The sequence below is a fragment of the Hyla sarda genome, chromosome 2 (assembly GCF_029499605.1).
Source record: "Hyla sarda isolate aHylSar1 chromosome 2, aHylSar1.hap1, whole genome shotgun sequence".
Taxonomy (NCBI): Eukaryota; Metazoa; Chordata; class Amphibia; order Anura; family Hylidae; genus Hyla; species Hyla sarda.
In genome coordinates, this window is record NC_079190.1 from 263,207,290 (window position 1) to 263,221,381 (window position 14,092).

A 14,092-nucleotide genomic window follows, 5' to 3' on the forward strand; every position below is an offset into this window, starting at 1 on the left:
ATATATATATATATATATATACCGTATTTATCGGGGTATACCACGCACCGGCCTATAACACGCACCCTCATTTTACCACGGATATTTGGGTAAAAAAAGTTTTTTACCCAAATATCCATGAAAAAATGAGGGTGCGTGTGTGCGCGTGTATACCCCGATATACCCCCAGGAAAGGCAGGGGGAGAGAGGCCGTCGCTGCCCGCTTCTCTCCCCCTGCCTTTCCTGGGGTCTAGAGCCCTGCTGCCGGCCCTTCTCTCCCCCTGGTTATCGGCGCCGCTGCCCGTTCTGTCCCCCTGACTATCGGTGCCGGCGCCGATAGCAGGGGGAGAGAAGGGGCAGCGGCACCCATTGCCGGCGCCGCTGCCCCGTTGCCTCCCCCCATCCCCGGTGGCATAATTACCTGAGTCCGGTCCGCGCTGCTCCGCTGCTCCAGGCCTCCGTCGTGCGTCCCCGGCGTCATTGCTATGCACGTTCAGCGCATAGCAATGACGCCGGGGACGCACGACGGAGGCCTGGAGCAGCGCGGACCGGACTCAGGTAATTATGCCACCGGGGATGGGGGGAGGCAACGGGGCAGCGGCGCCGGCAATGGGTGCCGCTGCCCCTTCTCTCTCCCTGGCTATCGGCGCCGGCACCGATAGTCAGGGGGACAGAACGGGCAGCGGCGCCGATAACCAGGGGGTGAAAAGGGCCGACAGCAGAGCTCTAGACCCCAGGAAAGGCAGGGGGAAAGAAGCGGGCAGCGACGGCCTCTCTCCCCCTGCCTTTCCTGGGGGTGTATCGGCGTATAACACGCACACAGACTTTAGGCTAAAAATTTTAGCCTAAAAAGTGCGTGTTATAGGCCGATAAATACGGTATATATATATATATATATATATATATATATGTATAAATATAAATATATATGTATATATATATATATATATATATATATATATATATATATATGTATGTGGCTGAGTACCCGGCGCAGAACGTTTTTTTTTCCTACCTAGTCCTTGTGTGTGTGGGGGGGGGGGGGGGGGGGGGAGAAAATGCTGTCATATGCTGTCCTCAAATCCTGACCCCATATCCCCTCCTCATATCCCGACCCCAAATCCCCTCCTCTTATTTTGACCTCATATCCTGTCCTAATATCCTGTCCTCACATCCTGTCCTCACATCCCGTACTCACATCCCTTCCTCACATCCCATCCTCATGGCCCATCCTTATATCCCGACCTCATATCTTATCCTCATATTCCATCCTCATGTCCCTTCCTTATATCCCGGCCTCATATCCTGTCCCCATATCCCGTCCCCATATCCCATCCCCATATCCCGACCTCATATCCTATCTTCATATCCCATTCTCATATCCTGTCCCCATATCCAGAGCTCATATTCCGACCTCATATACCGTCCCCATATCCCAACCTCACATCTTGTCCTCATATCCCGTCCCCATATCCTACCTCATATCCCGTCCTCAGGTGGGGCTGAGTTTTGATGAAGATATTGTAAGCTGAAAATAAAAGGGGTGTGGCTTAAAGGGTGGGCATGTCTTTGCAAGATGGGGCATGGAATGCGGGGAGGGTGCGGCTTGCCAGCAGGACTGACGCATTTACCAGGAGATGCAGAGCGGAGCTTGTGGAGTAAGGTACCAGAAGTCCTATATACTTGCAGGGGACTTGAAACAAAAACCCCATCCTTCACATATGGGGGTAGGTAAGGGTTAATTTAACTATTATATATTTTTATTTGACATATAAGTAACATGTGACCAAGTATTAGTGAAATATCTCAAGCCGAACAGAAGTTATGCTGGAACATACATTTCCCAAACAATTGCATTGGGGTTTTTGTTTTAGTGGACATATAAATAATTAGAGATGAGCGAATCGAATCTGACAAATCCAAATTCGTTAAAATTTCATGAAAAATTCTAATTGCAACGAATGAGAATATCGCCGCTGTTCCATCACGTAAATCGCTTCATTAAACTACATTTTGTGCAGTCCAGGCTCCAGGGCATCTAAAATGGCGGATCCACATGTGAGGACATGGGGCATGGAACTCTGGGAAGCCAGGAAAGATGGTAGTCGGGATGACCCTTAAGCACATGCAAGAAGCAGACTATCAGCAGCCAGTCACTCCTGTGATGTCACAGCCCTATATAATTGGCAGCCATATTCAGGCTCGTCACTTCATCCTTTCACTGCAGAGAGATAGGACAGCGCTGTGTGTTACACAGACAAGCTTTTTACAGCAGCGTTTCACCTCATTGTCTCATCAGCGTTCTGATAGACAGAGAGCAGTGCATTTTTCACAGAATTTTTTTTTTTACTGCAGCCATTAACCTCCCAGTCAATTTCTACAGCAGTGTATTACAGAGAGTACAGAGCTGTGTGTTGCCCCATACATTTTAACAGACAGCAGAGGATGGAGGAATACTTTTTCAGTGCAACTCTATGTCTTTGTTCCACAACAAATGGTCTGCTGGTGATACTAGTCTGTAGACGGTATAATATCCAGCAGTCCATTCCTAATAGTCTTTGAGACAGTGAAATTTTGTGTTTAGTACACAGTGACAGTGTGCTTCAGCACTGTTGTGTACTGCTGGTGTTGTGCAAAAATAAATTTTTTAACCCCTAAAGGACCCAGAGTTTTTCCGTTTTTGCATTTTCGTTTTTTCCTCCTTGCCTTTAAAAAATCATAACTCTTTAAATTTTGCACCTAGAAATCCATATGATGGCTTCTTTTTTGCGCCACCAATTTTACTTTGTAATGACATCAGTCATTTTACCCAAAAATCTACGGCGAAATGAAAAAAAAAATAATTGTGAGACAAAATAGAAAAAAAAAACACTGTTTTGTAAATTTGGGGGCTTCCGTTTCTACTACGTAGTACTTTTTCGGTAAAAATGACACCTTATCTTTATTTTGTAGGTTCATACGATTAAACTGATACCCTACTTATATAGGTTTGATTTTATCGTACTTCTGGAAAAAATCATAACTACATGCAGGAAAATTTATACGTTTAAAATTGTCATCTTCTGACCCCTATAACTTTTTTATTTTTCCGCGTATGGAGCGGTATGAGGGCTCAATTTTTGCGCCGTGATCTGAAGTACAATTTTTGCATTGATAGGACTTATTTATTTTTTCATGATATAAAAGGTGACCAAAAATGCACTATTTTGGACTTTGGAATTTTTTTGTGCGTACACCATTGACCGTGCGGTTTAATTAACTATATATTTTTATAATTCGGACATTTACACACGTGGAGATACCATATATGTTTATTTTTATTTACACTGTTTTTTTTTTATGGGAAAAGGGGGGTGATTCAAACTTTTAATAGGGGAGGTGTTAAATGATCTTTATTCACTTTTTTTTTCCACTTTTCTTTTGCAGTGTTATAGCTCCCATAGGGACCTATAACACTGTCACACTGATCTTTTACATTGATCAGTGGCTTCTCATTAGAAACCACTGATCGATGATTCTGCCGCCTTGACTGCTCATGCCTGGATCTCAGGCACTGAGCAGTCATTCGGTGATCGGACAGCGAGGAGGCAGGTAGAGATCCTCCGCCTGTCTTGTAAGCTGTTCGGGATGCCGTGATTTCACCCGAGCTAACCGGCATGCTTTCACTTTCTCTTTAGACGCGTCGTTCAACTTTGAACGCCGCGTCTAAAGGGTTAATAGCGCGCGGCACCGCGATCAATGCCGCCTGCTATTAGCCACGGGTCCCGGCCGCTGTTAGAGGCCCCGCGTGGCCCTGCATTATAGATCGGGAGCGGACTCATGACGTTCGTGTACGTCAAGGGTCCTTAAGAGGTTAAGCGTACTGAAGCACATTTTTCTGCCCTCATCTAAGTAGTGTACTATTTTGTACCTTATAATCTGTCAAGGGCCTAGATACTCTGAAAGGCCAGGCAGAAGTAATCACCGGCTGGTGTTTTACTCCAATACCTTTTTAAGCGTACTGTAGCAGATTTTTCTGCACTCTTTGTTCCACAACAAATAGTCTGCTGGTAATACTAGTCTGTGGACGGTTTAATACACACCCAGCAGTCCATTCCTAATAGTCTGTGAAAGAGTGCAATTTTGGGTTTAGTACACAGCAACTGTGTGCTACAGCACTGTTGTGTACTGCTGGTGTTTTTTTTAAGTGTACTGTAGTGCATGTTTCTGCCCACATACCTACATCTAAGTAGTGTACTATTTTCTCTACATGCTTCCGCCAACACCAGGCTGTGCCATTCAGCCACTATATTGTATCCTGATATGCCACCAACTCCAGGCTGTGCCATTCAGCCACTATATGGTCTCCTCATGCTGCTGCCAACTCCAGGCTGTGCCATTCAGCCATTATATGGTCTCCTCATATGCCGCCAACTTCAGGCTGTGCCATTCAGCCACTATATGTTCTGCTCATGCTCCTGACAACTCCAGGCTCTGCCATTCAGCCACTATATGGTTTACTGCTGCTGCTGGGCCTGGGACATTACCTAAAAAATTTCAATTTAAAAATCTTCAATTTAAATTTGAAAATTCATCTTTTAATTTTAGCATTTGAGAAGCCCTAATGTCTCCTCATCTGCCTCCAACTCCAGGCTGTGCCATTCACCCACTATATGTTCTACTCATGCTGCCATGAGCTGCAGCCTGTGTCATTCAGCTACTATATGGTTTAATGAATCTGCTGGGCCTGGGACATTACCTACACATTTTTATGGTAGCACTAGCTACCATGAATCTTCAATTTAAATATTAAAATTAACCTCTAAATCTTAGAGATTGTGAGGCCCTATGGTCTCTTCATGCTGCTGCAAGCTGCAGCACGTGTCATTCAGCCACTATATGGTTTACTGATGCTGCGGAGCCTGGGACATTAAATACAAATTTTTATGGTAGCAGTACATACCATAAATCTTCAATTTAAATGTTAAAATTCACCTTTTAATCTTAGGGATTGGGAGGCCCTATGGTCTCCTCATGCTGCCGCGAGCTGCAGGCTGTGTCATTCAGTCACTATATGGTTTACTGATGCTGCTGGACCTGGGACATTACCTACAAATTTTTATCTTATCACTAGCTACTATAAATCTTCAATTTAAATTTTAAAATTAATCTTTTAATCTTAGGGATTGGGAGGCCCTATGGTCTCCTCATGCTGCCTCGAACTGCAGGCTGTGTCATTCAGCCACTATATGGTTTACTGATGCGGCTGGGCCTGGGACATTACCTACACATTTTTATGGTAGCACTAGCTACCATGACTCTTCAATTTAAATTTTAAAATTCATCTTTTAATCTTAGGGATTGTGAGGCCCTATGATCTCCTCATGCTGCCCCGAGCTGCAGGCTGTGTCTTTCAGCCACTATATTGTCTCCTCTTGCTGCCGCCAATTCCAGGCTAATATTAATCTTAAATTTTAATTAAAAAAAATTGATGTAATCTTTTTAAAACTGAGGCCCTATGGTCATCACCATCATATTACCTGTGGAATGATCACAAGAATCCAATGAAACAGCTTGGAGAGATAACAATGAACTATAACTGATTAAATGAAACATTAGCACTTTCACAGTCAGGGGGGTGCTTAGAGGCTGGGGCTGGAACAGGTGGTATCTCGCTTGGCAGAGACTACCAGCTCGATTTTAAGATACAAGTACGAGCTTTTTCACTGCATCCACTTCTAGCTTTATGTGCCCTCTTATCCAATGGCACAGAAGCTGAATGTACTCCTGTCCAAGTTGCTGGTACTGCAGTCCCTCCCTTTTCAAGTGCACACTCAGAGTATGGGGGTGTGCTGAGAGGCAGGGGCTGGAACTGATGGCACACCGTCAACTCAATGATCACCAAAATAGGCAATCAAAAATTTAAAATAAATGAAAATAAAATAAAAATTACATTAAAAAATCTGACACATTAAGACGCTCTACGGCAGTGATTCTAATAGCGATGTCTGTAATCTGCATGTCATACTGAATAACTGTATTATTTCACTAACACAGCACACTCCCTACGCATGTTAGGACAAAGCAAAGTGTTCTACACCCCTATTGAGCCTCTCTGTAGGCCACAAATAGCCGTTTTTAATAGTGATTCGCCGCAAATAAATTCGGACCAAACTGAAGTTTTTTTTTGAAAAATTTGTCGAATCGGCTGAATCAAATTTTTCAAAAATTCGCTCATCTCTATAAGTAACCTGTGACTGAGTATTATCAAAATATCTCCAGCTGTTTGGAAGTTATGTAGTAACACATATTTCCCATAGACTCGTATGGGACTTTAAACAAAAACCCTGTCCGTCGCAAATTGGGGTGGGTAAGGGTTAAATTACCTATCCTATGTTTGTTGTTGACATATAAGTAACGTGTACCAAGTTTCATGGCAATATCTTCAGCCGTTTGGAAGTGATGCTGGAACATACACACACACACATACACACACACATACACACACACACATTGAGTTTAATTTATATAGATTCCAGTTGAAAACTGTTGTGTTTCATGTAACACAATAACTCTGGTCTGTGATGTTTTCTTCCACTTGGACTCTGCAGCGTGACCTATGAAGGCCTGAATATTTGTTTAGTGTACCATCAGTAATTGCAATTACAATCACTTAATTAAGGAGTTGAATGTGTCACTCTAGCAAGTAATGTTTTTAGCTGAATTAGACCATTAGTGCATGTTTTGCTAATTGTTTTAGAGCTGAACTGGAAGCTACAGTACACTGACTTCAAGTTTTTTTTCCAGATTAACTCAAAGTGTCCAGCACTTATGGATTTTCCCTATTTACACAGGGTAATTATAATTGCGAGGAGCTTTTTTTCCTTTTTTTTTTTTTTTTGCACTGGCGTTTACTGTCTGTCAGATGCGCACAGTTCTCTTCTAAGAGTAATTTTGCTTTCTAGTTTCTATTCAAAGAGATCTGCTGTCAAATGCATCACCTTTGAAAACCAAAACAACCCAAGGTTAGCAAGTTCAGCTTTTCAGCACCGAGATTTTATTTAAATAAAGGCTAATTCCGAATTAAGATGCTGTACATGTTTAACTCTCTAGTAATCATATTAGTGCCAGGTTTCACAGGCAGCCAAATAAAAATGTCTGGATGGTTTACAAAATGAAAATAAAAGCATTTGAACCTGATAACAAACTCATCAGATATTGTTCAAATACACAGAACGCTAATAATAGGTCTCTAAAAGAGACTTGTTTTCTTAGACCATGTGTTAAAAGGGCTCTAAATTAGACCTGATTCTATGACTATTAATTTGTACAATAATTAAATCAAAAGAGGTCATAGAGTAAACACAGTTAGCAGGGCTGTCATAGAACATTTCTGGGATCCATATTGTGAAATAATCTGGCTGTGTGGAATTATTTTTCCATCTCGGCGGTCTGCCTTGCAGCAGCTCTTCTTTCTTCTTTCTGTATTAGTTGTCATGAAGAGTTATAGTGACAACTGTATATCACCTGAGATCATGTATGTAAGGGTTGTCAGTTTTTATTATGCCCCTGGGTAGTCTTAGTATGATAATATCAGCAAAGAGCAGATGCCGGCAGCAGCCCAGACTACAGGAAAGGATAGAGGGAATGTGCCTGGTTCTGCAGCTTCTCTCAAGAGCAACAGTGCCAAATGATACCATGTCGTCACCAGGGCAAGAAGCCCAGCTGCAGAATGCAGAATATATAGTTCCTGCAGGTTTGTATGAGATGGCTTCACCATTGTATGAAACAAGAACCTTTACCTCTGTTTTGTTAAACCCATTGTAAGCAGGGCCCTTACCCCCCATTGTTTCACCTAATAGCTTTTTACTCTATAAAGAGCTGCAGAATATGTCAAAAAGTCAAAACAATAAAATACAATATGGTAGGTGTCGGGGAATAGCTGGATGCACACAAAACTAACTGAAAACAAACTAAAACATACACAGAAAAGCGAGGTCAGCCAGGCCGGGTTAGCAACTTGAATATATGAGGAACCAATACGTAAATCCAGAAGAGAGGTCAGAAAGCCAAGCCAAGATCAATAACAATAATATAGGACAAACAAAGCTAGTTACTCGGAGACAAGTTCTTTCACAGGCAACCAGGGAAGAAATGAGCTGGGCTTAAATTTAGAGTTCACAGGTGACTCAGCCTGAGTAGCCAAGCAACCAGGCCAACCAAAAGCTCAGAAAACATGAACCCTTCGGGATCTTATAGAAGATTAATATTATTATAAAAATACCATGAAACATCAAGGTTCTATTCATACGTACAGTATACTGTGCATATTTGATGCACAGGATTTGAAGCTGTAGATTTAAAATGGTGTTCAGCCATTTCATTTGCATTGAAATCTCCAGCATAAGATCTGCAGCTTCAAATCTGCAGCATTAAATATGTGCAGGATACCATACATGTGAATCTGCAGGATTAGATCTGCAGCTTCAAATCTGCAGCATTAAATATGTGCAGGATACTATACATGTGACTACACCCTTAGGGTCTATTCACATGTACAGTATCCTGTGCAAATCTCATGCACAGGATTTAAAGTTGCAGATTTGATCCTGCAGATTTCAATGTAAACTAAATCACGTAACACAACTTCAAATCTTGTGCATCAAATTAGCACAGGGTACTTACTATATGTATCAACAGACCCAGGAGGGTTTTATAACTGGATGTGGGCCAGTTAAAAATTAAAAAGAAGACCTGATAAAGAAGGCCGGGGGGTATTTACAATAAGGTAAAATCTGATCTGAACCCTTGCTTTAGCTAGTAGATTATTCTGTCATTGAGAACATATTGCTTATTACTTTGTTTAACCCCTTAAGGACACATGACGTTCTCATACGTCTCCATTTCCGAGTCCTTAAGGACACATGACGTATGAGAACGTCATGTGTTTTACCGGCCCCCCGCAACCATCTGAAGCGGAGCCGGTGCCCGATGCCTGCTGAAATCGTTCAGCAGGCATCGGGGCATATCGCCCAGGGGGGTCATGATGACCCCCCACGTCGGCAATGGCCGCAGATCGCTGGACAATTCAGTCCAGCGATCTGCGGCGGATTCCGGGTCAATCGGGTCTCCAGTGACCCGGTGACCCGGAATTATTGGCTGATCGGGGCCGTCAGAGACGGCCCCGAACAGCCAGAGCCTGCAGGAGTGAGGTGGCACTGGTGCCACCTCACGATCGCCCTGATTCGTCGGCCGGATTACCGGCCGACCAATCAGGGCGCCTGCTGCGGGTGTCACTCCCGCAACCCGCTCCGCCCCTCTTCCGGAGGACGTGAGCGGGTGCGGGACGTGCACCCCGGGTGCTGGGGACCCCGATCCCCGGCGCCCCTGTTGGGATCGGGGCCCCGGGAGCAGCGACGGCGGCGACGACGAGGGACTGACCTGTGCGGCGAGGATCGTTGGAGGTGAGTGACAGCCTCCTGCTGTTGCTTAGCAACAGCTCCCAGCATGCAAAAAGGGCATGCTGGGAGCTGTAGTTATGCAACAGCAGGAGGCAGACCACCACAACTCCCAGCATTCCCTTATGGGCATGCTGGGACTTGTAGTTTTGCAACAGCTGGAGGCACATTCTTTCTATGGAAAAGTGTACCTTCAGCTGTTGTGTAACTACAACTCCCAGCTTGCACAATCAGCTAAAGTGCATGCTGGGAGTTGTAGTGGTGCATCTGGTGGTTGCATAACTACAACTCCCAGCATGCCCGTTGGCTGTCGGTGACTGCTGAGAGTTGTAGTTTTGCAACAGCTGAAGGCACACTGGTTGCAAAACACTGAGTTTGTTACCAAACTCTGTGTTTCACAACCAGTGTGCCTCCAGCTGTTGCAAAACTACAACTCCCAGCATGCACTGATAGACCGTACATGCTGGGAGTTGTAGTTTTGCAACCGCTGGATGTTCCCCCCCCCCCCAATGTGAATGTACAGGGTACACTCACATGGGCGGAGGATTACAGTAAGTATCCGGCTGCAAGTTTGAGGTGCGGCAAAATTTCTGCCGCAGCTCAAACTGCCAGCGAGAAACTACTGTGAACCCCCGCCCGTGCGACTGTACCCTAAAAACACTACACTACACTAACACACAATAAAATAAAAAGTAAAAAACACTACGTATACACATACCCCTACACACCCCCCCCCCAATAAAAATGAAAAACGTCTGGTACGCCACTGTTTCCAAAACGGAGCCTCCAGCGGTTGCAAAACTACAACTCCCAGCATGCACTGATAGACCGTACATGCTGGGAGTTGTAGTTTTGCAACAGCTGGATGTCCCCCCCCCCAATGTGAACGTACAGGGTACACTCACATGGGCGGAGGATTACAGTAAGTATCCGGCTGCAAGTTTGAGCTGCTTCAAATTTTCTGCCGCAGCTCAAACTGCCAGCGAGAAACTACTGTGAACCCCCGCCCGTGTGACTGTACCCTAAAAACACTACACTACACTAACACAAAATAAAATAAAAAGTAAAAAACACTACATATACACATACCCCTATACAACCCTCCTCCCCTCCCCAATAAAAATGAAAAACGTCTGGTTCGCCACTGTTTCCAAAACGGAGCCTCCAGCTGTTGCAAAACAACTACTCCCAGTATTGCCAGATAGCCGTTGACTGTCTAGGCATGCTGGGAGTTTTACAACAGCTGGAGGCACTCTGTTTGGGAATCACTGGCGTAGAATACCCCTATGTCCACCCCTATGCAAGTCCCTAATTTAGGCCTCAAATGCGCATGGCGCTCTCACTTTGGAGCCCTGTCGTATTTCAAGGCAACAGTTTAGGGCCACATATGGGGTATCGTTGTACGTTGTGGAGAAATTGCCTAACAAATTTTGGGGGATATTTTCTGCTATTACCCTTTTTAAAAATGTAAAATTTTTGGGAAAACAAGCATTTTAGGTAAAAAAAAATATATATTTTTTTTACATATGCAAAAGTCGTGAAACACCTGTAGGGTATTAAGGTTCACATTACCACTTGTTACGTTCCCCGAGGGGTCTGGTTTCCAAAATGATATGCCATGTGTTTTTTTTTTTTGCTGTGCTGGCACCATAGGGGCTTCCTAAATGCGGCATGCCCCCAGAGCAAAATTCGCTTTCAAAAAGCCAAATGTGACTCCTTCTCTTCTGAGACCTGTAGTGCGCCAGCAGAGCACTTTTCACCCCCATATGGGGTGTTTTCTGAATCGGGAGAAATTGGGCTTCAAATTTTGGGGGGTATTTTCTGCTATTACCCTTTTTAAAATTGTAAAAATTTTGGGAAACCAAGCATTTTAGGTAAAAAAAATATATATTTTTTTACATATGCAAAAGTCGTGAAACACCTGTAGGGTATTAAGGTTCACATTACCACTTGTTACGTTCCCCGAGGGGTCTGGTTTCCAAAATGATATGCCATGTGTTTTTTTTTTTTGCTGTGCTGGCACCATAGGGGCTTCCTAAATGCGGCATGCCCCCAGAGCAAAATTTGCTTTCAAAAAGCCAAATGTGACTCCTTCTCTTCTGAGACCTGTAGTGCGCCAGCAGAGCACTTTTCACCCCCATATGGGGGGTTTTCTGAATCGGGAGATATTGGTCTTCAAATTTTGGGGGGTATTTTCCGCTATTACCCTTTTTAAAAATGTAAACATTTTGGGAAAACAAGCATTTTAGGTAAAAAATTTTTTTTTTTTTTACATATGCAAAAGTCGTGAAACACCTGTAGGGCATTAAGGTTCACATTACCCCTTGTTACGTTCCCCGAGGGGTCTAGTTTCCAAAATGGTATGCCATGTGTTTTTTTTTGCTGTTCTGGCACCATAAAGGCTTCCTAAATGCGGCATGCCCCCAGAGCAAAATTTCCTTCAAAAAAGCCAAATGTGACTCCTTCTCTTCTGAGACCTGTAGTGCGCCAGCAGAGCACTTTTCACCCCCATGCGAGGTGTTTTCTGTATCGGGAGAATTTGGGCTTCAAATTTTGGGGGGTATTTTCTGCTGTTACCCTTTTTAAAAATGTTAAATTTTTGGGAAACCAAGCATTTTAGGTAAAAAATATATATATTTTTTTTACATATGCAAAAGTCGTGAATCACCTGTAGGGTATTAAGGTTCACATTACCCCTTGTTACGTTCCCCGAGGGGTCTAGTTTCCAAAATGGTATGCCATGTGTTTTTTTTTTGCTGTCCTGGCACCATAGGGGCTTCCTAAATGCGGCATGCCCCCCAAAAACCATTTGTCGCTCCTTCCCTTCTGAGCCCTCTACTGCGCCTGCTGAAAAATTAACATAGACATATGAGGTATGTGCTTACTCGAGAGAAATTGGGTTTCAAATACAAGTAAAAATTTTCTCCTTTTTACCCCTTGCAAAAATTGGGTCTACAAGAACATGCGAGTGTAAAAAATGAAGATTTTGAATTTTCTCCTTCACTTTGCTGCTATTCCTGTGAAACACCTAAAGGGTTAATACACTTACTGAATGTCATTTTGAATACTTTGGGGGGTGTAGTTTTTATAATGGGGTCTTTTATGGGGCATTTCTAATATGAAGACCCTTCAAATTAACTTGAAAACTGAACTGGTCCCTGAAAAATAGTGAGTTTGAAAATTTTGTGAAAAATTTCAAAATTGCTGCTGAACTTTGAAGCCCTCTGGTGTCTTCCAAAAGTAAAAACTCATAAATTTTATGATGCAAACATAAAGTAGACATATTGTTTATGTGAACCCAAAAAATATATATTTTGAATATCCAGTTTCCTTACAAGCAGAGAGCTTCAAAGTTAGAAAAATGCTAAATTTTCATTTTTTCATCAAATTTTGGAATTTTTCACCAAGAATGGATGCAAGTTACCATAAAATTTTACCACTAAGTTAAAGTAGAATATGTCACGAAAAAACAATCTCGGAATCAGAATGATAACTAAAAGCATTCCAGAGTTATTAATGTTAAAGTGACAGTGGTCAGAATTGCAAAAAACGCTCCGATCCTTAAGGTGTAAAATGGCCTGGTCCTTAAGGGGTTAAAAAAAATAAACCTCTACTTGCCTCCATTGCTCCTGCTGTGCCTCCGGTGTCCTGCTCTGGTTCCCAGCTGTGATACTCTTCCTGAGCTGCAGCGGAGGCTTGGGCCCAGAGTGATGCCATGGCACAGTGTATCATACTGTGGCTCAGCCAATCACTGGCTGCAGTAATGTCGCACCTTATTCAGTGATTGGCTGAGTTGCAGAATGATGTACTGGGCCCCAACATGAAAAAAAAACTATCTGGATAACCCCTTTAAGCAAAGTTTCTCCAACGCCTAACAATCAGTTTTATTAACCCCTTTACATCCTGTGCTGGCTCCCGATATATAAAGCTATCGGCAACCAGGTCCCGCGGCTAATACCAGACATCGCTGATCGGGCGGATGTCCGGTATTAACCCTTTAGATGCCACGAAGTTGACTGCGTCATCTAAAACGGGAGAAAAGCGATTTAACCCCTTCCCTAATAAAAGTTTGAATCACCCCCATTTTCCCATTTAAAAAAAAAATTTAAATAAAAATAAGAATAAACATATGTGGTATCGACACGTGGATAAATGTCCGAACTATAAAAATATCATGTTAATTAAACTGTATGGTTAATTAACCATACAGTCAATGGCGTACACGTAAAGGGGTCAGAAGACGACAATTTTACACATACTAAGTTAAATTAAATAAAACCTATATAAATTAGGTATCCTTGTAACCATATGGACCTACAAAATAAAGATATGCTACCATTTTTACACAAAGTGTACTGCATACAATCAGAATCCCCCAAAAGTTACAAAATGGCATTTTTTTTCCAATTTTGCCCAACAAATATTTTTTTTCTGGTTTCGCTGTAAATTTTGTGGTGAAATGATTGATGTCATAAAGTACAATTGGTGGTGCAAAAAAAATAAGCCCTCTAATGGGTCTGTAGGTGCAAAATTGAAAGTGTTATGATTTTTAGAAGGTGATGAGGAAAAAACGAAAATGCAAAAACGGAAAAACCATGCGTCCTTAATTGGTTAAAGATCATCATTAAAAATACATAAAAATATAGAGATGGAAATCACAGTGTTACTGAGGTGGC